The sequence below is a fragment of the Rhinoraja longicauda genome, chromosome 21, assembly GCF_053455715.1.
Source record: "Rhinoraja longicauda isolate Sanriku21f chromosome 21, sRhiLon1.1, whole genome shotgun sequence".
NCBI classification, from domain to species: domain Eukaryota; kingdom Metazoa; phylum Chordata; class Chondrichthyes; order Rajiformes; family Arhynchobatidae; genus Rhinoraja; species Rhinoraja longicauda.
Window position 1 is genome coordinate 17802863 of NC_135973.1, and position 26519 is coordinate 17829381.

Below are 26519 nucleotides of genomic sequence, written 5' to 3' on the forward strand. Positions count from 1 at the left end.
AGCACCGAACCTTGCGGTACCCCACTGGTCACTGCCTGCCATTCCGAAAGGGACCCATTTATCCCCACTCTTTGCTTTCTGTTGCATTGACAGCGTGGGAATTTCGCAATGTTTCCGAAGACGGTGTAATCTCGACCTGACTCGGCATTGTCGTGGTCATTGTCGCTGGGTAAAATAAAATTTCGGCGATCTGCTACGACTTTGACAGTTGCCGGCAGTCGCCAAAAAAATCGCCTAAGTGGGAGAGGCCCTTGATACCCCGCATTGTGAGCTATCCATTTCATTACCATTCCTGAAGGAAATTTTTGATCACATAATGGCTAGGGAAACCCACAGGAATGCTACTAACAATTGACCTCATTCCAGTGGAGAATTGTAACCAATGAGAATGAATACACTCAACTTTTGGGTTTGGGAATGGAACATGAATGGTGATGTGTGAAAGAAAGAGTCATAGAATGAGGTATCAAAGATAAAGAGGCTTAGTACTTTGGTGAAGAATGTTGTATCTTGGAAACAATTTCAAAGAAATATAAATATTAATACGCCTGTCACATATCTAATAGTTAATGACAAATGGTACAGATTCCTACCCATTTTACTGTTTATTACAAACACTTAGGTTTTTTTTGTTTTACAGCTTTTATTGAAGTTGATGGTTACTCAGGCCTCAAAAGGAAATACTTCCAGGCCATCCCCAATATGCATGGAATGAACACATCCTGTGGCTTGCCAAGGCATGATGCCTTTCACATCTTCCAAGAAGCAGTTAACTCTGACTTTCCATGGCCAGGTGTAATATTTGGAATAACATTACTTTCTACCTGGTATTGGTGTACAGATCAGGTAACACTATCCTATAGATAGTAAACATAAAGATCAATCATTGTAATTTTTTTTCTGATCAATTATTACTGTAATTGGAAGACTTCAATCTGTTAACAAGAGTTACGTGGAGATTACGATGTGACTCGGCAATCAAATACATGGTCTCTTCCATAGATCCCCTTTACTTACGCAAATCTTGACAACTTGTGTAAAGTGATAATGTTGAGGTTTAACATGGTAATCACATGTAGCATAAGATTGGGAAGTTTAGCAAAGCTTGCGTAATCAGTTCAACCCTAAACATTAGTTTAAATGAGATTCTGGCATGTTGGAATGCCAGTACGTACTAAAATTTTAAAAAGCCTGAAATTGGATCTGTTTGCACCTGTTTTTCATGCATGAATAACATGCAAATGTGATTTGATTCAGGGTACATGGATCCGAGGGGAAATCCAGAAATCCTGACTCTGGAAGTATTTCTGTACATATTTCACTTTGGTTCACCCATGTAATTTGGACATTGGTCATACACCAAATGATCATTTGAATGCATTTGTATTTATTTACAGGGACACTGAATACATTGGGAGAGCTGAATGGGTAGCTTCAGAACTTACAGCCTGCTGCTCACTCACCTTCCAATGCTCAGAGTGCACTGAAGCTCACAGAAAGTGTATCTTTCAGTGTCGTAAGTGGTGACAGGTGGCAGGACCTCACTGACAACCTTTCCAGTTAAAGCATGGAAAACCCAACAGCAATGTGGACAGTGACACAGTGGTACAGCAGGTAGTGCTGTTGCCTCATCTACATTAGGGATGTACAAGGAAATTGGAGCACATGGGAAAAACCTATGTAGTCATAGTGAGAACCTCCGCATAGACAGCACGCAAGGTCAGGGTGAACCGTGCTGCTGGAGCTGTGAGGCAACCTCCAAATCACCACTTCCACCCGACCCCCAACATCTAAATAGTTGATTGCTAAACCCCAACTCTAAATCATAATCACAGTGAATGGCGGTGCTGGCTCAAAGGGCCTAATGGCCTCCTCCTGCACTTATTTTCTATGTTTTCTATGTAAACCATTCAAACATTGCAGACATCAATTCCATTGCTATCCTTTCAATACACCATTGTAAATAACATCAGTTCTTCCAGTTGCTCTCTCATGCTTCTTTCCCGCCTTCCAAACAAAGATGGTCTCCCAATTCCCCAACCACAATATCCAACCATTGGCATTAGCAATCTCCCAGTATGGGCACAGCCTGCTCTCTCAATATTGTCAGTTTGACAGTGACCCAACGAAATCGACCCAACTACGCTGCAACGCTTCACAACTATCCAACCATTGTTAGTCTTCCAATATCTCCAGCATCCACAACATCAGCACCATCCAAACCTTTCTGGTCTCCCAATCCCACCAAGTGGATCCCCCTTCTTGCATTTACCATGCCAGGCCCTGTAGAGGTTGTGTGTGTTTCACTGAAACCATGCTCTTTTAAATTCTAGAGTGGTTTATTGCACCTCAGAGGACAAACTATCCACCCCAGGAATCAATGTGGTGAACTTTCATTGCACTCCCTCTCTCATGGATAAGATTTATTAGATAGGGGCACCAACCCTGTATGTTATATTCCAGAAGCAGCCTTCTCAGAGCCCCATTTGATTTTATCTACACCTCCATATTCTAATACACAAATCTTTTTGCAATAAAGTTCACAGACAATTTACCTTCTTAAATACTTGAGGTACTTGTTTGTTAATATTCGGTAATTCATAGAAACATAGAAAGTAGGTGCAGGAGTAGGCAATTCGGCCCTTCGAGCCAGCACCACCATTCAATATGATCATTGCTGATCATCCAGAATCAGTACCCTGTTCCTGCTTTTTGTCCATATCCCTTGTTTCCGTTAGCCCTAAGAGCTCATGTGCATTGACACCCATGTCTCTCTAAAACCAAGCCGTTCAGTCTCACTTTATAAAACACTCTAATAAGACTGTAATAAGTCCATATTATTACACAGCAATTCTTACTTCGTCCACTCATCCAAATCAATAGTGTAGATTGGGGCACCACTAAAACAGAACATAGAATATGGAACAGTACAGCAGAGGAAAGGTCTGGCAGTTCATAATTTATCTACCAAACATGATAGCATGATAAACTAATCTTGCCTGCACAGGATCCATATTCCTCCATTCCCTGCATCTTCATGTGCCTAACTCAGAGACTCTTAAACACCACAATCATATCTGTCTCCACCACCACCACCCCTGACGGCACATTACTGGCACACACCACCTGGTGGTGGAGACAGATATGATTGGTGGTGGTGGTGGAGACAGATATGATTGTGGTGTTTAAGAGTCTCTGAGTTAGGCACATGAAGATGCAGGGAATGGAGGAATATGGATCCTGTGCAGGCAAGATTAGTTTATCATGCTATCATGTTTGGTAGATAAATTATGAACTGCCAGACCTTTCCTCTGCTGTACTGTTCCATATTCTATGTTCTGTTTTAGTGGTGCCCCAATCTACACTATTGATTTGGATGAGTGGACGAAGTAAGAATTGCTGTGTAATAATATGGACTTATTACAGTCTTATTAGAGTGTTTTATAAAGTGAGACTGAACGGCTTGGTTTTAGAGAGACATGGGTCTCTTGCCCCATGAATCTTGTAAAGAATCTTGCCCCGAGGACGTCCTTTAAACTTTGCTTCACTCACATTAAAGCCATGCCCTCAAATCTTTGATATTTCCACCCTGGGGAAAGGGTTCTGAATCTTTCCACCATCTATGCCTCTCATAACTTTATGTACTACCAAGTCTCCCCTCAACTAATATTCCAACGAAAATAATCACTACCCACTTGATAATACCCTCTAATCAGATTTATTCTGGTAAACCTCCATACCCTTTAAAAAGCCTCCACATCCTTCCTGTAATGCAACAACCAGAACTGCACACGATACTCCAAATGCAGATTAACCAAAGTCCTATAAAGCTCTATCATGACTTCCTGATTCTTATACTCAATGCCCCAACCTATGAAGACAAATGTAAGTTTTTTATTTCCACTCCTTGTTTTTTGTCTGATAGCCATAATATCACACCATAATATTAACACCAACATCATCCATTTAATTTTGTTTAATCACCTTGAGTTTATTAAAAGTTTCCCAACTCTCAAATCATGCCACATCACTTAATCCCCTTATTAAAATACCTCAAAGAAAGCTCTCAACAGATTTGTCACTGAATGAAGAAACTATGAACAACAGATGCTAGTTTACCAAGGAAAGACACAAAATGCTGGAATAACTCAGTGGGTCAGACAGCATTTGGAGAACAAGGATAGGTGACATTTCGGTTTGAGACCCTTCTGAAAAGGGTCCTGACCCGAAACATCACCTATCCAGGCTGCTTGATCTGCTGTTATTCCTTTTTGTGTCTTTTCCTTGCCATTTTATGAATCCTTGCTGACAATGCCCAATCCCGTTTTTTAGAGTCTAATTATTCTGTGAACCATTTTCATCATTATAGTTTCCAGCATCTCCTCTACAGCTGGCGTCAATCCAACTGATTTGTTGTTTGTTATTTTCACTCGTCCTTGTGGGGTTACATTTGAAGACCGCTCTGGAACTGATAGAAGTTTGCAAGATGACAGTTAGTGTATTCACTTTGTCCACAGCCACCTCTGAAGATGCGGGCATCAGATCCTGGGCATTTATCATCCATTTAACCCATGAGATATGTCATACAGCATGGAAACAGGCCATTTGGACCACCATGTCCATGGTGACCAGTGGGCATCCATTCCATCCTCCAGCATTTGGCATACAGCCTTCAATGCATGGATGATTGCAGACTGGTGCAGGAGAGGTTTTGCAGAATGCTGCCGGGGGGGGGGGGGGGGGGTATTAACTAAAAGGAAAGGTTGGACAAACTTTGATTGTTTCCTCTGGATATCCAGAGGTTGAGGGGAGACCTGATAGAAGTATATACATTTATGAATGGCATAAATAGGGTAGACAGTCAAAACCTTTTTCCCAGGGTGGAACGGTCAAAGACTAGTTGGCATAATAGTGTTTAAGAGGCTTTTAAATCGACATGTGGATATGCAGGAAATTGAGACATATGAATCATGTGCAGGCAGATGAGGTAAGTTTATCTGGGCATCATGTTCGACATAGGTATTGTTGGCTGAAGGGCTTGCTCCTGCACTGCTCTATGTTCTATGATCCAAGGGGTTGGCCAGATGCTACTTAAATGCTATCAGCAACTCTGGTCCTATGTCCACGAGTGCACATAACCCTAACCCTAACCCTCATAGTTTTTCCCATCACAGTCATGCTCCCTCTTATCCAATCCAGGGAAAGCAGACATTCCTAATAACTGAAATGTTCCATCCCAGCAACTCCTGGTGAATCTTGAGCAAAATACCAAGTGCTGTAAGTACTCACTAGGTAAGGCAGAATCTGCGGAAGGAATTGGACAGAAAATGTTTTGGAGACGGAACCCGTCTTCAGATTTCCTATCATAAGGAAATATGGGAAATACACTCAGTGGGCATTGCACGCTGTGCTAAAACAGGCTTACACCCACCACTGCCCTATCACACCTTTCAAACGTTGCTCATCTCCAAAAACCCTCACATCCCAAGCACCTTTCCAATGCCCGCTATTTGCTCATTGACAGTCATTCCCACACAGTCTAAACATTCTGAAACGGTGTGAAGAAGGGTCCCAACCCAAAACATCAACTATCCATGTTCTCCAGGAATGCTGGCTGATCTATTGAGTTACTCCAGTACATTATGCCTTTTATAGTCTAAACATTGTCGGTTTCCCAGTATTCCTTCTCTACCCCCAAATAGTCCTTCCAATTCTACCTCCCCTGCTTCCCTTGGCCCACTATCAAACAAGGCTACCTACCATTGTGCACCTCCCCATTGTCAGTAAACTGCTGCTAACCCATTCAGAGGCATGATCCTTTCCCAGCATGTAGGAGAAATGGTCAAGGCAGTGGGAGCTTTAATCCTGGAGCTTTAATCCTGAAGCCATAAGGTGTAATCATAATGCCTGGATGCAGAAGTTCAATAGTGGTAATTGAATGCACCTTTAAATCCTAACAGACACAGTTTAGTCCACAACCATCCTATTCCTCTACTTCTTCACTAAATACTGCAGTGTTTCACTGGGCGGAAGAAGTATAATTTTAGTAGATCATATCTTGAGTGCTGGAGTCATCAGCCATTTTTGTTGGCAGATGGCACCATTACATTGGTTTGTTGAGATGGCTCACATGCAAACATGATGTGATGGTGAAAGTATTGATACTGCTGCCAGAATACCAGGTGTTGAGCTGTCTGTCGACCTCTCACTCCTGCCAGCCGTTGAGACAGTACTGATTAATGTCTGAAGACTTTCTGTGCATCACACAGAAGGCTGTGATCAAATAAGCAGTGCTTCATCTGCTGCTCTCCAGCAGGGTAGAGTGAGGTAAGGCAAGTGTTGACCAACTTGAGGATCAGATGGGCGATCAGTTCCTTGAACGCTATGCCACTTGAGGGTCAGATGACCCCCTCCTGTAAACATTCCTATCTTTCTTCTTCTTTTTCCCCCTCCAACATGCCTTCTGCACATTCTTCCAGTAATTTCACTTGTGCCTTGAATCAACCCTGCCAACAAAAAACAATTAGTCACCTATGGATGCAGACCTTTGGAAAAAAATATCAACAGGCCTGTAATTAACTGTCGATCCCTTTAAATTCCATGGATGGATTAAGGCTTGCACTGGAGGGATCTTTCCTGCTCCTTAATGTGTCCTCAGAAATACAAGGTTAAGACATAGCATTTGACTCAGCCGCAAACTCCAAAATAGCAAGGCAGTTGTGTAATCAGCACATGTGGATTGTTAATGCAATCCACTGACGCAACATTCAGGGGTCTACTACAAGTCGGCACCTCACCTGACCATGAACTCCAGCTACCATTTTGGACATCAAGAATGCTCCTGGCATCCAGAGAATCCATACTACTAACCCAAACTTCAATCCGACAAGTAATTTGGAAGAAGTATTTGTGTAGCGGCAGATAATATTTACTTAGCATACAGAGTAGCTGTGGCAAGTGGAATAGATTGCACTTAAAAGGCATCTGAATATGTGCATGTGAGAGGGATGGCCAGAAATGTTATAAAGGGGAAATAAAGGTGTGCAGATGTGGGCATGTGGAGCACACATCCTGCTGCACATTGAATGATTTGTGAATTTTTCTGTGTTGAAAATTTGGTGCAATTCTCTGAAAATGTGCTTGAACAAGGATTTATTGAACCTAATGTAATTATCTGATGCCTTGTATTGATTTCAGGTCATTGTCCAGCGTTCACTTTCTGCTAAATCAATTATCCATGCCAAAGGTGCAAGCTTGTTTGCAGCCTATTTGAAGATCTTCCCAATTTTCATAATGGTTTTCCCAGGCATGATCAGTCGAGTACTTTATCCCAGTAAGCCTATTTACATAACAGTTAAGTTATCAATTAAATCTAGGATGATAGGCAATATACACTTCCTTCTAACTACCTTACATAAGTCTGGGCAGGATAATTAGCTTGATGTCTTCACCTTTTGAATGTGCCTTTATCAACTCCCATTGTTAATTATAATACTTGTAGAAACAGTGCTAAGACTGACTTCAGACAGGAGTTTAAATATAGGTCTCTCTAATACTGTGGAACACCCCCCCCCCCCCCCCCTCCCATTCCCTCATTCTATGGCCAGTACAAACACCACCAACAAAAGGAAGAAATTAGAGAAATTGAGGCTCTCGTCAATAATAAAGAGGAGTCATGGGGCAGGCAAAGGCAGCTGGGATCAAGTGTATCGCTGGAGGAGTTTCAGGAACTGAGGAGCACACTAAAGAGGAAATCAGGAGGGCAAAAGGGGGACAGTAAATAGCTCTGGCAGATAATATTAAGATTAATCCCAAGAGATTTTATAAGTACTGTGGCGTCAGGGACGATGTCGAGTTCAGCAATGACCACACTGACACTCTCAGAAGGGTGATGATATATGTTATTTACAGTGGTAAGAAAGTCCTGGACCACATGGGGGCACTGTCCCTCACCGGAATGGATAGGGTAAATGCATTGAGTCTTTTACCCAGAGTAGGGGATTAAAAACCAGAGGACATAGTTTTAAAGTGAGGTGGGGGAGGGGGGGGGGGGGGGGGGGGGGGATGTAATAGGAACCCGAGAGTCAACTTTTTTACACAAAGGGTGGTAGGTATATGGAACGAGCTATCAGCGTAGATAGTTGAGCCAGGTACTATCACAATGTTTGAAAAACATTTGGACAATTACAGATAGGATAGGTTTAGAGGGATATGGGCCAAACGCAGGTTGAAAGGTTCAATAGTTTATTTATTATTACTTGTACCAAGGTACAGTGAAATACTTTTTTCACATACAGATCAGCAAGATTATCACCTGGTTGGTACCGAATGTATAGAACAGCCCACTGAGTCATGTGCAAGAGACGCCATTTTGATGCCATTTTACAGTCCCAGCTGCAGCTAGCCACAAAGGCCCTTGCTCCCTCCACTTCCTCGCATCTTGTTATTTAGAGAGGCTGAAAGGTTTTTCAATAATCAAATGAACAGTATTAACATTTTAAATAGTTAAAAATACAATTAAGAATTAAAAGTTAAACCAAAAACAAAATAATGCAATTGTAATTTATCCAAACCTTACCTTTCTTATTCACAACCATGGCCTCCATGCAAATAAAATATTCCTAGCAGATAAGAATAAGGAATATCCCAAAGTATTCTCTTGTATACTAATGGTAAGAAGGTAAAAAGGTAAAAAAGTGGTGCCCATTAGAGACTAAAGAATCAATCTGTGTGTGTAGCAGGAAATTGTGTTAGAGTGGCACAGCTGGTAGAGCTGCAACCTTACAGTGCCAAAGACCTGGGCTCAATCCTGACCTTAGGTGCTGGTTGTATGGAATTTACATGTTCTCCCTTCGGTCTTATGGGTTTCCTCCGGATGCTCTGGCTTCCTCCTACATCTCAAAGACTTGCAGGTTTGTAGGTTAATTGACCTCTGTAAATTGTAACGGTTAGGGAGTGGGTGAGAAAGTTGGATAACATAGAACTAGTGTGAACAGGTGATCGATGATCAGCATGGACAGTGGGCCAAAGGGCCTGTTTTCATGCTGTACCTTTCAAAGATAATGTAGGTGAGATCATACATTAAGCATGGAAGTTGGCCCTTTGGCCCGACTTGCCCAAGATAACTAAGATGCCGAACCTACACTGGTCCCACCTGCTTGGGTTTGGCCCATATTCCTCAAAATCTTTCCTATCCATTTACCTGTCCAAATATCTTTTAAATGTCGTTATAGTACCTGGCTCAACTACTTCCTCTGGCAGCTTGTTTCTTATACCCACCACCCACTGTGTGGAATGTTTTGCACCTCAGGTTCCTATTAAATTTTTTCCCTCTCACCTTAAACCCATATTCTCTAGTTTTTATTTCCCCGACTCTGGGTAAAAGATATGCATCTGCTCTATCAGATTATCCCTCATCCTTCTGTGCTCAAAGGAATAAAGTCCTAGCCTGCACAATCTCCCAGCTCAACCTCAACCTCACAGCCCAATAGCTCAATTGCTCAGGCCTTCAAGTTCAGGCAACATCTGCGTTAATCTTCTTTGCACTCTTTCCAGCTTAACAGCATCATCCCTATAGCAGGGTGTCTAAAACTGAACACAATACACAAATATGTCCTCACTAAAGTATTGTACTATTGTAACATAACATCCCAACTTTTTTTACTCAATACCCTGACTGATGAAGGGCAATGTGCCAAATCCTTCTTGACCACCACATCTACCTGTGATCAAGCTCTTGTCTAATACCATCAAAGTTGGATTGCCCCAATTCAGAATTTTAACTTGTGCGCCCGGCCTGTCTTTATTCATAACTATCTTAAAGCTACTAGAACTGTGGTAGGTGGTCCTAAAAAGCTCACCCACAGACACTCCAGTCACTTGCCCTTCCCAATTCCATAAGAGTAGATCCAGCTTTGCCCTCTCCTATGTACTGCGCACCATATATCTGAGGAAACTTTCTGAACAAATTCAACCCTGGCTACGCCCTTGGCACTATGACTATATTGGGAAAGTTAAAATACCCTACTACGACAACCCTATTAGTCTTGCATCTGCCTGCAATCTCCTGGTATATTTCGTCTTCTAACTCCTGTGGACTATTTGGGGGCAGGTAGTACACTCCCAACAATGTGATCATCTCCTTTTATTTCTCAGCTCCACCCATATAGCCTACTGGCCAAACCATTGGTAATGATATCTCGGACTACAGCCATGACAAACTCTTAAATCTTAAATGAATACTTCTCATCTCTATTCAGCAAAGTCATTTGCATGCAACAATAGTAGCAGGAATTAGGGGAGCAATTATATAATTAAATTGCAGGCTGGTGTAAGAATAATAGGGTTGCAATAGTAGGTGATTTTATCTTTCCTGATATTGATTGGGATTGTTGTAATTCAAAGGGATTAGATGAAGCAGAATTTATTATGTGTGTACATGAAAGTTTCTCAAGCAAAATATAAATATACATCTGTTTGAAAGTGCCCTCAGACACAGGAATACGCATAGGCAACTCGGCCCCTCTAGCCTGTCCCGCCATTCAATATGACCAGGGCTGACATGCACCAGACCTCAACAACTCTTCTGTTCCAAGTTCTCCTTGGCCCTCAATTCTCTAACTTTTAAAAATTGTATCCACTTTAACTATCTCCAATGATCCTGCGTCCCAAACCTTCAGGATAGAGAATTACAGAAGAGCTACTGAGAGGATGTTCCCACACATCTGACTGCTATTTCTGGTTTTAAATATCTGCGCCCTATTATTATATCAGTAGACCCTCATTTGAGACTTTCCCATTACTAAAACATCTCAACATTGACTATGTTATGCTCCCTTAGGATTTTATATATTTCACTAAGATCACCCCACATTCCTTTGAACTAAAGAACACACTGCTAATGATAGCACAACCCATCTAATCCTAGAGATTAGCCTAGCTTTGTGGATCTCCTTCATTCAAGTCTACAGGCTCCCCACTTCCTTTGCACTGACCTTTCATCTTCAGGCTCCTGCACTGTTACGGTAAAATATAATGAAAGGTCAGTCTCTCTTTCCACAGACATAAGATAGACTACTGGGCTCAACATTATCTTCAACAGATAATGAGCACTTCCGGCATTTGCAATATTTTGCTTCCAATATTGAGAAATGGTTTGCTTGTGCAATGCAGAAAAAGGTGGTAGAAGAAGAACGTGAAGAAACAAAAAATTGGTCTAAAGGTTAAATTGGGAAGAACAGAATTATTATTGAAATTGCTGAACTTAATATTGCCAGGAAGGTAGAAAGGCAATTGTGACCAAATGTGGTCTCGTCTTTCAAGCTAGCATGGATCTGTAGTAGAGTGTTGTTGAAAGCCTGGAATAGTGAGGTCAGAGTGGGAATGAAGCACAGTTTTAAATGAGAAAGAAGCAGAAGTTCAGAATTATGTCTAGTTGCAGCATTTGTTCCAAGTGAACAAATGAACAGTGAGGTGTGACGAATGCCTGTGTAAAAGAATAACTCCTTTCATTTCACGAAGAAGGAACTTTGTAAATTATGGTTCAACCCAGACATATCTGTCAGAAGTAAACCATCGCAAATGTCAGAATCATTCAGCCGGTAAAACAGCATCCACGGGGAGAGAAACAAGATTCATGTTTCAGGTCAAGGAGCCTTTTTCAGAACTGGGAATGTGAGAAAACAAACACATGTTATGCTGCAGAACTGGGGTGACGTGGCGAGAGTACAGAGAAAGTCTGGGATAGTGTGGAAATGATGTTGTTGCCATAACATCCAACAACTGACCGTTAGAGGAGGAAGCGTAAAAATAAAGATACCGTGGAAGGGGGAGGAGTGAGCAAGAGAAAGAGGGATTGGGCGAAGGTAAGAGAGAGGAAAAGAGAAAGTGAGAGGAAAAGAGAGAGGGAAAAGGGGAGGAAAACATAGAGGAAAAGGGAGAGAAAGAGGACAGGAGGACTGAGTGGAAGAGAGGGAAAGGGAAAGTGAGAGGAAGAGAGGAAGAAGAAGAAGAAGGGGGGAGTGGGAGGGGGAGGGGCATAAGGGGAGAAGGAGAGAGGTGGAGGGACGGGGAGAGTTATTCGATATTTATCAGTTAAAGTCAGTTAATGTCTCTACATTGTATTAACTGTGGAAGTAGAGAAATCAGGTGATATTGAAAACATTTTTGAGCAATGTTGAATGGGATGTGGGCCATTTTGAGAAATTCAATTTTGATGTTCATAAAGGGTATGATTCTTGTTTTTAGATCTTGTGGCTTGTGTAGATGAAGATACCTGTCGTAGAGTTTGTGGCAATCCAGTTGGGTGCACTGATATCGCTTATCCACTGCTTGTAATGGAACTGCTCCCTGGAGGTACATTGTAAGAAAATAATAAAATTAGGCATGAAAAATTACTACCCATGCTAAGTTGCTGCTGGAAATGAGTTGTAGTGACACTGCCATCCACTGCTTCAACTTTCTGATTGGCTGGATCCAACTGCTGAGGTAAGTGACTTGTCAAAGTGCCTGCTGCTGCGCTGTGTGCCTCCATAACTCCAGTCAATGTGTCAGATATCTTTTTCAGCAGCTTGTGGGGAGAAAGTTGGTGATCATGCAGCTTTCATCTGCATCAGCAGCTTAAATGACCAAGACAACAAAAAGCTAGACAGCTATTTCCGTATTTGTTATAACAGACCATGGGAGGGGGGAGGGGGGTTGTGTCTGTATTGCCAATTGTCCAATATAACCAAGTAAGGGATTACCAAGTAATAGAGTATCATTGTTTCAGTAGTAGATACAAAAAACTGTAGGTGCTGGTTGATACATAAAAGGACATAAAGTGCTGGAGTAACTCAGAATTGCAGGCAGCATCTTTGGAGAACGTGGATAGGTGATGCTTCAGATCAAGACCATTCTTCAGACCCTCGTTCTGGAACTGGGCCTGGAATTCAGGTTAGTTGATGGCCCCGGCCAGCTGGTGGCCGGAGGAGAGACAAGGATCGGTGGAGTCTTTGCTCACAGCCTGCAGGTGGTCGGAGTGCAGTGACGGTGGCGATGGCAGCATTGGTAGGCGCAGTCTGGAAATGGCTGAAGAAGCGGTGGTGGCGGCAGCAGGTCTGGCCTTTAAGCAGCCAGGGAGGCAGTGCAGGCTGGGGTTGGTCGGCTGCCTGGCATGGAAGTGACCAGGGAGGCAGTGCAGGCCGGGAATAGCATCATCAGCCATGCCTGGAAGCAGCCAGGGAGGCGGTGCGGGCTGAGTGTGGCGCCAGCAGCCCACCTTGGGGGTGAAGTTCGGTAGGTCCACTATAACCGAAATCTATTATAAAAAGGTCCGTAATAACAAGGGATTACTGGATATCAGATCAAACTTCGGCTAACATTAATCAGTATAAAACAGAATATAGAAAGGGATCTAAATGCTCTTCATAGGTTCATAAGTTTCTTTTCTCAGCTTGTGATGTCCTCCACAGCTATAGACATCCAATGCCTCTTGCATCTAGAAATCTTATTTAGAGTGTCTCAGGGCAGAACTGGAGGAGAAATCACAGATCTATCCAAAGGTCGCAAACCTGGGAAGTCATGTGTATCAGTTAACGAGACAGAATTTACCAGAAACACTTGAAACCCAAAATGATCCTGGAATTGGGAAAGACCTGTCATTTTACTGGTTCTGGTAACAGCAAACTTCCAACATGGATGTATTTGCAGCAGTGAGTGCAGGTTTGATTCCGGGGATGGCACTTTATCATATGAGAAATGTAGCAGCACATTTGGAAAGTGGTGAAATCATTGGACAAAGTCAGCATGGATTTATGAAAGGTAAATCATGTCTGACGAATCTTATAGAATTTTTCGAGGTTTTAACTAGTAGAGTGGATAAGGGTGAACCAGTGGATGTGTTATATCTGGACTTCCAGAAGGCTTTCGACAAGGTCCCACATAAGAGATTAGTATGCAAACTTAAAGCACACGGTATTGTGGGTTCAGTATTGATGTGGATAGAGAACTGGCTGGCAGACAGGAAGCAAAGAGTAGGAATAAACGGGTCCTTTTCAGAATGGCAGGCAGTGACTAGTGGGGTACCGCAAGGCTCAGTGCTGGGACCCCAGCTATTTATGATTTGGACGAGGGAATTGAATGCAACATCTCCAAGTTTGCAGATGACACAAAGCTGGGGGGCAGTGTTAGCTGTGAGGAGGATGCTAGGAGGCTGCAACGTGACTTGGATAGGTTAGGTGAGTGGGCAAATGCATGGCAGATGCAGTATAATGTGGATAAATGTGAGGTTATCCACTTTGGTGGCAAGAACAGGAAAGCAGACTATTACCTGAATGGTGGCCGATTAGGAGAAGGGGAGATGCAACGAGACCTGGATGTTGTGGTACACCAGTCATTGAAAGTAGGCATGCAGGTGCAGCAGGCAGTGAAGAAAGCGAATGGTATGTTGGCATTCATCGCGAGGGGATTTGAGTATGGGAGCAGGGAGGTTCTGCTGCAGTTGTACAGGGCATTGGTGAGACCACACCTGGAGTATTGCGTACAGTTTTGGTCTCCTAATCTGAGGAAAGACATTCTTGCCATAGAGGGAATACAGAGAAGGTTCACCAGATTGATTCCTGGGATAGCAGGACTTTCATATGAAGAAAGACTGGATAGACTCGGCTTGTACTCGCTGGAATTTAGAAGATTGAGGGGGGATCTTATAGAAACTTACAAAATGCTTAAGGGGTTGGACAGGCTAGATGCAGGAAGATTGTTCCCGATGTTGGGGAAGTCCAGAACAAGGGGTCACAGTTTAAGGATAAGGGGGAAGTCTTTTAGGACCGAGATGAGAACGTTTATTTTCACACAGAGAGTGGTGAATCTGTGGAATTCTCTGCCACAGAAGGTAGTTGAGGCCAGTTCATTGGCTATATTTAAGAGGGAGTTAGATGTTGCCCTTGTGGCTAAAGGGATCAGGGGGTATGGAGAGAAGGCAGGTACGGGATACTGAGTTGGATGATCAGCCATGATCATATTGAATGGCGGTGCAGGCTCGAAGGGCCGAATGGCCTACTCCTGCACCTATTTCCTATGTTTCTATGTACTCTCCGGAGTTCAGAAGAATGGGAGATTATTTAATTGAGGCATGCAAAATTCCAATGGTGCTTAACTGGGTAAGTAGTTATTTATAGGTATACCAACACGGAGAAGGCGGCTACTTGGCTTTTTAAACCACTTCCACTCTTTGATTGAATTCTGACTGATATATTTATAACCTCGTCTCTGCATTCCTGCTTACTAACAGTAACCTTTGCAAATTACTTATTCATCTACATTTGCCATAAAATATTTTGATTTTCACCATTTCTGCCACCGTTGTCCTTTGAAGAAGAGAGTTCCAAAAGTTACCTGAGAAAAAAAAAATCACTTGATTTATCAGATGAGTGACTTATTGTTAAATGGGGATCCCTGGTTCAAGATTCACTCACAAGTTAAAACATCATCTCTACATCCAATGTCTTTTACAGATGTAACATAATGTCCCAACAATTGTCCTCAATTCCCTGAGCAATGAAGACACGTGAGCCTTACATTTCCTTCATCACCATGTCACTTTTAAGAAACTCTGTACTTGTACCCCTCAGTCTCTCTGTTCTACAACATCCCCCAAAGCCTGTTATTTGCTGTGTATGTCCTGCTGTATTTTACTTTCGAAAATGAAGCATTTCACATTCCATGCACCATTCCTTTTCTCAGTTTGCCAGTTGATCTAGATCCTGTTGTAATCTGAGACAACCTGCTTGCAAATCATTCATCAGGAAACCCATATCTCTCGATATCTCAGAGTTTTGTCATCCCTCATTATTTAGATAATATGCATTTTGATTATTTCCCCAATTAATATACCATTTATCATATTTTGCACACTCACTTGCTTTCCTTTGCTTTGAGAGGATGTTTTCCCTGGTGTGATAAGTGTGTAGAATCAGGGGTCCAAATAAAGAGACAGCCATATAAGATACACCCTTCAACCAGAGGTGGTTGATTTTTGGAAACCTCTACCCAAGAGATAAGTGGGGGCTCAGTGACTAAGAATATTTAACACAGAAGTTGATATATGTTTAGATGTTAAGAGAATTTAGGGAAATGGCAGTTTGTGCAGGAAAGTAGTGTTTTAATAAATAATCAGCAACAATCATATTAAATGGCGAACCAGATGCAAAGGGCTAAATGATCTACCTCTAGTTCTATTTTTGTTTTAGAGAATGGAAGTTTGTGATAATATGGAGGAAGGGACAGGAAGTATTTGTCCCTGATTCATTTTGTTTAGAGGATTTAAAAGTATCCCATTAATCACTCCTCAGGATGGCACAGGACGCTGGCTTTAGTACAAAGCTTGAACCCATTCCTGTTCTCATTCTCCCACTGCAGGACCACGGGGCCTAATAATTGCAGTAATGATTGCTGCTCTCATGTCCTCCCTGACTTCAATCTTCAACAGTGCAAGTACATTATTTACGATGGACATCTGGCATCACCTCCGGTCCCACAGCTCTGAGTGGGAGCTCATGGTTGTTGGCAGGTAAGAAAATGCAACATTGGCTATTTTGGTCAATGGTGCCTTTCTATTGAAAACTGATCATGAGAAAAGTCAAATAATTCATGTAAAACAGAGTTCTCCGTGCTCACAAGGAGGACCAGTACAATGATAAGACTCAAAATTAACACTGATGCTGTTAAACACGATCTCTCTTTGTTTCAGGATATTTGTGCTGATCCTCGTGGTGGTGTCTGTTTTGTGGATTCCTCTGGTGCAAGCAAGCCAAGGTGGCCAACTCTTTATGTACATCCAATCCATTACCTCCTACCTAACCCCACCAATTGCAGTGGTCTTTGTGTGTGGCTGCTTTTGGAAACGAGCTAATGAGAAAGTGAGTAGTTTACTTAAGATTTTTTCTACATTTTATATTGCTAAATTCAACATGGAGATGAATTAGAGTGCCTAGTATGTTGCCTCAGTAACTCCAGTGCATTGTGAGTTAGCTGAGCCCAATAAAAGTGAATTGGTGGAGATGCTAATTCCACTACCATAATCCTGTTATCTTTGCATTGGAACTAAATAAGAGGATTGATAAATTCCACTGAGAACTGCTCAAAGTTCAATTTTAATTATGTTTCATTTTACATTATATTCTGGGTTATAACTTTCAATTCTGCAGCTGGGTTTGATTTTACCTTATTTTTAATTAATACTCAGATTGGCATTTATACATCTTTGGATTAAGGTCCACTGGATTTGTTCCATTGATGAGTTCAAGTCATTTACACAAGGGAAATCTGCACAATCTGGAATATTTTCAGTAAATCATGAAGTGCTGGAGTAACTCCGGATCAAGCAGCATCTCCGGAGAGAATGGATAATTTATGTTCCGGGTTGGGACTGTTCCTCAGACTGATTGTAGTAATAGGGGGGAGTAAACTAGAAATGAGATGGGAGGTGGGACAAAGCCAGGCAAGTGATAGATGGATACAGGTGAAGGGGGGTATTAATTGGCAGATGGTTGGACAATGGTTAGAGATGTAAAGGAGGCAATGGGGGTGTCAGTTAAAGAGAGATAAGAAGTGAAATGTAAAGTTAAAAGGGAGTCTTTTGACTACTTTTCATCCTTTTGACTATTTTGCATCTCTTCTCCCTAACAACAAATACAAAGTAAACAGTTTTCCTGTTAAATTAGAGAGTGCCATGGGCCAATTTTGTCCCTGCCAATGGAAATATATTCTTGATAATGGAGAACAATGCTTATTCAGGAAGGATCACAGCTGCACACTCCTGGTGTGAGGAAGAGGTCTAAGGAGGCTGCTTGTTCATCACATTTCAATCACCTGAACTAGTTTACATGTGATTATTATTTCAATGTAATCTATGTAACATATGACTGTTTGTGTGCACAGGGTGCATTTTGGAGCCTTGCTGCCGGATTTGTCGTTGGGTTTATTCGATTGATTTTGGATTTTGTCTACAGTCCACCGCCATGTGGAGGAGCAGACACACGGCCATTAGTTACTAGCAAAGTTCATTTCTTGCATTTTGCTCTCATCCTCGGTCTCCTCTCTCTGATTGTGATGGTGGTCATGAGTTACCTCGGTCCAGCCCCGCGACCAGAACAGGTGAGGGAACAATGCAGATTGCTGCGTCTCCCAATTTGAATAGTTCTAGTTATTGTACACGGTATTTACATTCAAGCATTGCGCCATTCAAGCATTGCGAACATGCATTTGGGTCATCCCTTTCATAAAATCTAAAGCATTGAGAAGGATCTTGATTTAAATCGTTGATAAACATTTTTTCTCACTGCTCCCCTCAAACAGCTCTGCTTTCTTCTACTCCTTCTTCTTCTTTCCCAGCTCAGGCAGTTGACCTGGTTCACACTCTTTGACAAATCGCCAAAGAAAGAATCGGAAGAAAATATTGTAACGACTGAAGACACAAGTGAACCACCAGAAGAACCCACACCAGAAGAGATCACCCAAGAAGAAGTCAGCACGAGGACAGGTAATCCGCATACTGAATTCACCATATTACTCACATAACAATGATATTTTGTTATGTGGCCATGTGGCCTCAGTCCAGGCGGGCCTCCATTCTCGGTCCTCGGTGGGTGAGTCGGGCCTACTGGGCGGGCCCTCCATTCTCGGTCCTCGGTGGGTGAGTCGGGCCTACTGGGCGGGCCCTCCATTCTCGGTCCTCGGTGGGTGAGTCGGGCCTACTGGGCGGGCCCTCCATTCTCAGTCCTTGGTGGGTGAGCCGGACCTACTGGGCGGGCCCTCCATTCTCGGTCCTTGGTGGGTGAGCCGGACCTACTGGGCGGGCCCTCCATTCTCGATCCTTGGTGGGTGAGCCGGACCTACTTGGCGGGCCCTCCATTCTCGGTCCTTGGTGGGTGAGTCGGGCCTACTGGGCGGGCCCTCCATTCTCGGTCCTTGGTGGGTGAGTCGGGCCTACTGGGCGGCCCTCCATTCTCGGTCCTTGGTGGGTGAGTCGGGCCTACTGGGCGGGCCCTCCATTCTCAGTCCTTGGTGGGTGAGCCGGGCCTACCGGGTGGGTCCTCCATCCTCAGTCCGCAGTGAGTGAGTCCTTGGGCCGCGGCGGTTGTGCAGGACCAATAATCTCATTAACTCCATCCCCACAACGTACATATCCATCAAATAACTAATCTTCAGAAGAATAAAGAATGGCAATCCTTGAGCTGACTGGTATTGATAGTACATCTGAAAGTAAACCCAACAGTAAACACATCCCATAACAATATCGTCTAAAAGCTCTTGGACAAGGGTAGAAAATTTTGCAAGATTTTGTGAGAGTGAATGGGACAACTATATTTCATCAAGTTGCGGAATTTCACACAGACACTTTTTGGGATATCCAAAGCTTCCTACATAGCAACATGGAACAAAATTATTAGGGGCCACAGTTTAAGAATAAGGGGTAGGCCATTTAGAACTGAGATGAGGAAAACTTTTTCAGTCAGAGAGTTGTGAATCTGTGGAATTCTCTGCCTCAGAAGGCAGTGGAGGCCAATTCTCTAAATGCATTCAAGAGAGAGCTAGATAGAGCTCTTAAGGATAGCGGCGTCAGGGGTATGGGGAGAAGGCAGGAACAGGGTACTGATTGAGAATGATCAGCCATGATCACATTGAATGGCGATGCTGGCTCGAAGGTGGTGCATTTTGGAAGGTCTAACATGGGTCGGACCTACACAGTGAATGGTGTGGCTCTGGGGAGTACTGTAGAGCTGCGGGATCCAGGCGTGCAGGTGCACAATTCCTTGAAAGTGGCGTCACAGGTAGAATATCATATCATATCATATCATATATATACAGCCGGAAACAGGCCTTTTCGGCCCACCAAGTCCGTGCCGCCCAACGATCCCCGTACATTAACACTATCCTACACCCACTAGGGACAATTTTTTTTTAATTAAAAATTTTTTTTTTTAACATTTACCCAGCCAATTAACCTACATACCTGTACGTCTTTGGAGTGTGGGAGGAAACCGAAGATCTCGGAGAAAACCCACGCAGGTCACGGGGAGAACGTACAAACTCCTTACAGTGCAGCACCCGTAGTCAGGATCGAACTTGAGTCTCCGGCGCTGCATTCGCTGTAAAGCAGCAACTCTACCACTGTTTTTGGCAGTAATGTTTTTGGCACATTGGCCTTCAAGAGTATTGAGTATAGAAATTAGGAGGTAATGCCGCAATTATATAAGACGTTGATAAGGCCACGTTTAGAATATTGTGTTCAGTTTTACTCACCATATTAGAGGAAAGATATTGTCAAGTTGGAAAGGGTGCAGAGAGATTTTACGAGCATGTTGCCAGGATTCGAGATCCTGAGCTATAGGGAGAGGTTGAGCAGGTAGGACTTTATTCCTTGGAGCATAGGGGGATAAGGGGTAATCTTATAGAGATATGCAAAATCATGAGAGGAATAGATCAGGTAAATGCACAGAGTCTTTTGCCCAAATCGAGAACCAGATCAGGTAAATGCACAGAGTCTTTTGCCCAATCGAGAACCAGAGGACATAGGTTTAAGTTGTGGGAGGAAAGAGTTAATAGCAACCTGAGGGGTAACTTTTTAATATAAAGGGTGGTGGGTGTATGGAATGAGTTGACGGAGCAGGTAGTTGAGGCAGGTACTATCGCAACATTTAAGAAACATTTAGACAGGTACATGGATAGGATAGGTTTAGAGGGATATGAGCTAAATGCAGGCAGGTGGGTCTAGTGTAGATGTGGCATGTTGGCGGCGTGGGCAAGTTGGGCCTTAGGGCTTGTTTTCGCGCTGTATGACCCTATGACTCTATGACAATGTAAGCGAATGCCAAAGCTGTAGGATATTACCAGCATGGAAGACAATAATAATAGAAAAACTGAGCCAGTATGGTGACAGGTAGAAATGGCCAGTTCTGTTACAAACAGAAAGAAAGGGAGAGTTATATCTTCCAGGAATACCAACTTTTCAATCAAACTTTAGGTAATTCAGCATTTTTCAGCATTTCCTGTTTATATTTCAGCATGTTTGCTTGTCAAAGGCAAGGTCGCGGAAAACTGGAAAGTAGCTAATGTGCTTTTATTTATGACTGGAGTTATTGAGAATACAGGGATTCATAGGTGATGAGTCTCACATGGAGTGGTAGGGAAATTATTGGAGAGGATTCTTTGGGGTAGGATTTACTCCTAGTTGGAAGAGAATGGGTTAATTAGGGACAGTCTGCATGGTTTTGTATGGAGGACATTTTGAGGAGGTGATGAACGTGGTTGATGAGGGACGGGCAGTGGATGTTGTCTGCATTGATATTAGTAAGCTGTTTGATAAAGTCCTCCATGGAATGCTGATCCAGATCATTAAGTTGCTGGAAGGAGGGGGGGGGATAAATGGAGAACCAGTATCCCAGAAGTTTTGCTAGTGTTAAACGGGTGGGTTTAAACCAGATTTAAACCAGAGGGGGGGGGGGGGGGAGGGGGGAATCCAATATAGGACTGAGGCAGGTGAGAGACTGGAAGTCGGTATGGGTGGTGATGAAAAAAAGTTTCGTGGACAGAATAGGTAATAATAATAATAATAATGCATTTTATTTATATAGCGCTTTTCATATACTCAAAGACGCTTTACAGAGATTTTGAGAACAAAGGGAAATGAATAAATAGATAAATAAGTAAATAAATAAATGAACAGAGAAAGGAGACAGAAGGTGAGGTGACTTTCAGTGGTTGAAGGCAGTACTGAACAGGTGAGACTTCAGTGATGTTTTGAATGTGGTGAGTGTGGAGGAGTCTCTAACGGTTTGGGGTAGTGAGTTCCATAGGGTGGGAGCAGCGATGGAGAAAGCCCTGTCCCCCCAGGATCTGAGTTTGGTCCGGATGTGGGGGGATAGGAGATTGGCAGCGGCAGAGCGGAGGGTGCAGGTGGGAGTGTGCCTGTGGAGGAGGTCGGTCAGGTAGGATGGGGCCAGGTTATGGAGGGCTTTGTAGGTTATGAGGAGGATTTTGTACTGGATTCTCTGGGGGATAGGGAGCCAGGGGAGTTTATAAAGGACGGGGGTGATATGGTCACGGATCGAGGTGTGTGTGAGTAGACGGGCAGCGGAGTTTTGAATGTATTGAAGTTTATTGATGATTTTTGAGGGTGCGCCATAGAGGAGGCTGTTTCAGTAGTCCAGACGGGAGGTGATGAAGGCGTGGATGAGGGTTTCTGCAGCTGTGGAGGAGAGGGATGGACGGAGACGGGCAATGTTTTTGAGGTGGAAGAAGGCTGTCTTTGTGATGTGTTTGTCGAAGGAGAGGGTTTGATCAAGGATGATTCCAAGATTCCGGATGTGAGGTGAGGTGGATACTGGGAGACCATCAATGTTGAGGATGAAGTTTTGGGTGGATTTGGTGAGCGTTTTTGGACCAATGATTTTGATTTCAGATTTGTTGCAATTGAGTTTGAGGAAGTTTGATTGAAGCCAAGATTTTATTTCAGTGATGCAGTTTGTCAGTGTAGAGTGTGTGGTGGGGGAGATTGACTTGGTGGAGATGAGGAGCTGGATATCATCGGCGAAGCAGTGGAAGTTGAGACCATGACGGCGGATTAATTGACCAAGGGGGAACAGGTAGAGGATGAAGAGGAGGGGGCCAAGGACTGAGCCTTGGGGGACACCTTGGGGGAGGGGAGCGGTGGGGGATTTACAGTTGTTAATGGAGATGAACTGGTGTCTGTCAGAGAGGTAAGATTTGAACCAGGATAGGGCTGTGCCGGTGATGTTAAGGGAGGTTTCAAGTCGGGTGAGGAGAATGGAGTGATTTATGGTGTCAAAGGCGTGGTATGGAGTGAGGGAGGCCTGTTGGATTGAATTGCATTTATTTTCATGTGAGATGCCTGATTGGTAAGATGGATGAACTCAGGGTGTGGATAGGATGTTGTAGACATTACAGAAATCTGACTTAAGAGATGGATTCCAGTGTTCCAGGGTACAGAAGCTATAAGAAAGATAGAAGTGGGGGTAAAAGAAGAGGGGGTATTGCTTTATTGATTAAGGAGAATGTCACGGCAGTAGTCAGAGATGACTTTACTGATGGTTTGTCCAGTGAGGCTGTATGGGTGGAGCTGAGAAATAAAAATGGGAAGATTGCCTTGATGGGGAGTGTACTGCAGGCCCCCAAATAGTCCATGGGAATTAGAAGACCAAATATGCCAGGAGATTACAGGCAGTTGCAAGACTAATAGGGTTGTCATGGTAGGAGATTTTAACTTTCCCAATGTAGATTGGGACTGTTATAGTGCAAAAGGTTTTGTTGAATGTGTTCAGGCAATATGTAGAGGGTCCTGCAGTTTCATCAGGCAATATGTAGAGGGTCCTACATGAGAGAAGGCAAACTTGATCTACGCTTAGGAAGTTGGGAAGGGCAACAGTGTACAGCGTAGCATGGGTCAGTTACAGAAATGGTCAGAGAAATGCGAGATGGAGTTTAATCCGAGCATTAAACTGTGAGGTGTTGTACTTTGCAAGGTCAAATGTAAGGGGAAAGTCAGCAAATGTAAGAGTGGTAAGGGCCTTGGGAATGTTGTAGAGCGGAGGAATCTGGGAGAACAACTGCATTGTTCTTTGAAAGTGGAGTCACAGGTAGAAAGGATAATGAAGAAGGCATTTGACATGTTAGCCTTCATCAGTCAGTGAACTGATTAAGGAAGTTGAGATGTCATGTTGCAGTTGTACATGGTGAGTCCGTGCTTGGAGTTTTGTGTTCCGTTTCAGTCACCCTACTACAGGAAGGAATGCAGGAAAGAGTGCAGAGTGATTTATGAGGTATGCCAAGCTCGAGGGCCTGAGCCACAGGGAGAGATTGGGCAGGCTTGGACTTTATTCCTTGCAGCACTGGAGTCTGAGGAGTAGAGATATACAAAATGGAGCTAGACAAATAGAGGTGTACAAATATATTTAATAGAGAATACGCAATCATCAGGTGGGTGAATGCGCATTGTCTTTTTCCCAGTGTAGGATAATCAAGGACTTGAGGGCATAAGTGTAAGATGACAATGGAAAGATTTAATAAGAACCTAAGGAGTTAGGTTTTTCACAGTGGGTATATGGAACATGCTGCCTCAGGATGTAGTTGAGGCAGGTACAATAACATTTAAAAAGCAGTTGGAAAGATACATGTATGGGAAGTTTTGGAGGGAAGTATTGACAAATGCAGACAAATGGGGCTATCTTAAATGGGGCCTTTTGGTTGGCATGGACGATTTGGGCTGAAGAGTCTGGTTCGATGCTATATGACGTTATGATTCAGATTCTGCAAGTAGCACCCTATAGCCTGAGACTACTCCCAACACTGTCAACAACTCCACTTATCAGTCCAGCACAGTGGTGCAGCAGTAGAGCTGCTGCCTTGCAGTGCCAGGGACCTGAGTTCGATCCTGACTATGGGACTGTCTGTACGGAGTTTGTGCATTCTCCCTGTGACAGAATAGGTTTTCTCCGGGTGCTCCGGTTTCCTCCCGCACTCCAAAGACGTACAGGTTGATTAAATTTGTAAAATTGTCCCCAGTGTGTACTTTAAGGGCACAGTTACGAAGACGGTGTAATCTCTTAGCCAGGTACTAGTTTCACAAAAAAGTAACTTGTATCGACCTGACTCGGCATTGTCGTGGTCATTATTGTAGGGTAAAAGAAAATTTTGGCGATCTGCTACGACTTTGACAGTAGCCGGCAGTCGCCTTAAAAATCGCCTAACTGGGACAGGCCCTGTAGTGTTAGTGTATAGGGTGATCGCTAATCGACATGTACTCGATGGGCCAAAGGGCCTGTTTCCATGCTGTATGTCTGAAGTCTAAAGTAAAGTAAAATGATCTTATGAACAGTTTAAGAACTTAGTTTTGTATTCTCTGGAAGAATGAGGGTTGATCTTTTTGAAACGTATAAGATTCGGAGGTATGGGGTTGACCAGTTTCTATCAATGGATGAATCTGGAATGAGATCAATGCATTTGGTGATGTAGCCTGTAACTGTCTCTGTGTATTCCTGAATGTTGGTTGTGTTGTTGTATGTTGCTGCCTGCTTGAACATGTCCCAGTTTGTAGTCTCAAAGCAGTTTTGGAGTGCAGCTGTGCTGTCCTCTGACCACACACGTACCTCTTTTGAAACCGGTTTGGTGACTTTCACCCGGGGTCTGTATGCCGGTTTCAGCAGAACGGTGAGGTGATCAGAGAGGCCGATGTGGGGGAGGGGGGAAGCCTTGTATGCTCCTTTGATGGTCGTGTAGACAAGGTCCAAGGTGTTGTTTTCTCGTGTTGGGAAATCAACATGCTGGTATACTTTGGGCATGACAGTCACTTCGTCAAGTTTGCGGATGACACAACAGTGGTGTGTCTCATCAGCAACAACGACGAGACCCACTACAGGAAGGAGGTGGACCAGCTGGCCGCGTGGTGCACAGACAACAATCTCTTCCTGAATGTGGAGAAAACAAAGGAGATTGTTGTCGACTTCAGGAGAACGCACACCCAACACCCCCACCCACTGACCATCAGTGGTGCTGCTGTGGAGCAGGTGAGCAGCACCAAATTCCTGGGGGTGAACATCACCGAGGATCTCTCCTGGAGCAACAACATCACGTCCATCGCCAAGAAAGCCCAGCAGCGCCTCTACTTCCTCCGCAAACTGAAGAGAGCAGGAGCCCCCACACCCATCATGTACACTTTTTACCGAGGCGCCATCGAGAGCATCCTCAGCAGCTGCATCATTGTGTGGTTCGGCAGCTGCACAGCCTCCAGCCGCAAGACCCTGCAGCGCATAGTGAACACTGCTGAGAGGATCACTGGCGCCTCACTCCCAACACTCCTGGTCCTTTACACCACCCGCCTCACCCGCAAAGCATTGAGCATTGTGGGTGACCCCTCCCACCCCTCCAACAGCCTCTTCACCCTCCTGCCTTCAGGGAGAAGGTTTCGCAGCCTGAGGTCAAGCACCACCCGACTAAAGAACAGTTTTTTCCACCAGGCTGTCAGGGTGCTGAACTCTCTCCCCTCCCTTCCTCCTCTCTCCCCTGCCCCTATTGGACCTGGACTTTAACACCCCACACACATGCACATCCAGCACCAGACACTTTAAAAAAAAAATTTTTTTTAACGCATTTGAAGTGACTATATTTTATATTTTATGTTGATTGTTGTTTGCTGTGCCTTTTTAATTTTAACTTAGTTTTATGCACTTTGTTCCTCGGGATTGTGGGAAACGGTATTTCGATTTTCTGTCTGTGTAAACTGGCTGAGGATTGACAATAAAATTGACTTTGACTTTGACTGACTTGAGAAGGTAATGGGGAGTGTGGTTATTTAAGAATGAAGTGCGTAGGAATTTATTATCGTAGATGGTGTGAATCTCTGGAATTCTCTGCCCTAGGGTTTGGAGCCCAGATAAATGAAGATCAAAGAGAATATTTAACCATGTTATAAGAAGAGAACTAGATCATTTAGCCCAGGGATCTCCAAACTATAGCCCGCGGGCCAC

General features: G+C 43.6%; 1 pseudogene; it reads left to right on the forward strand.

The window, feature by feature from the left end:
- The window catches only part of LOC144604272 (sodium/myo-inositol cotransporter 2-like), a 79586-nt pseudogene that overhangs the window by 49814 nt on the left and 3253 nt on the right, over positions 1 to 26519 (forward strand).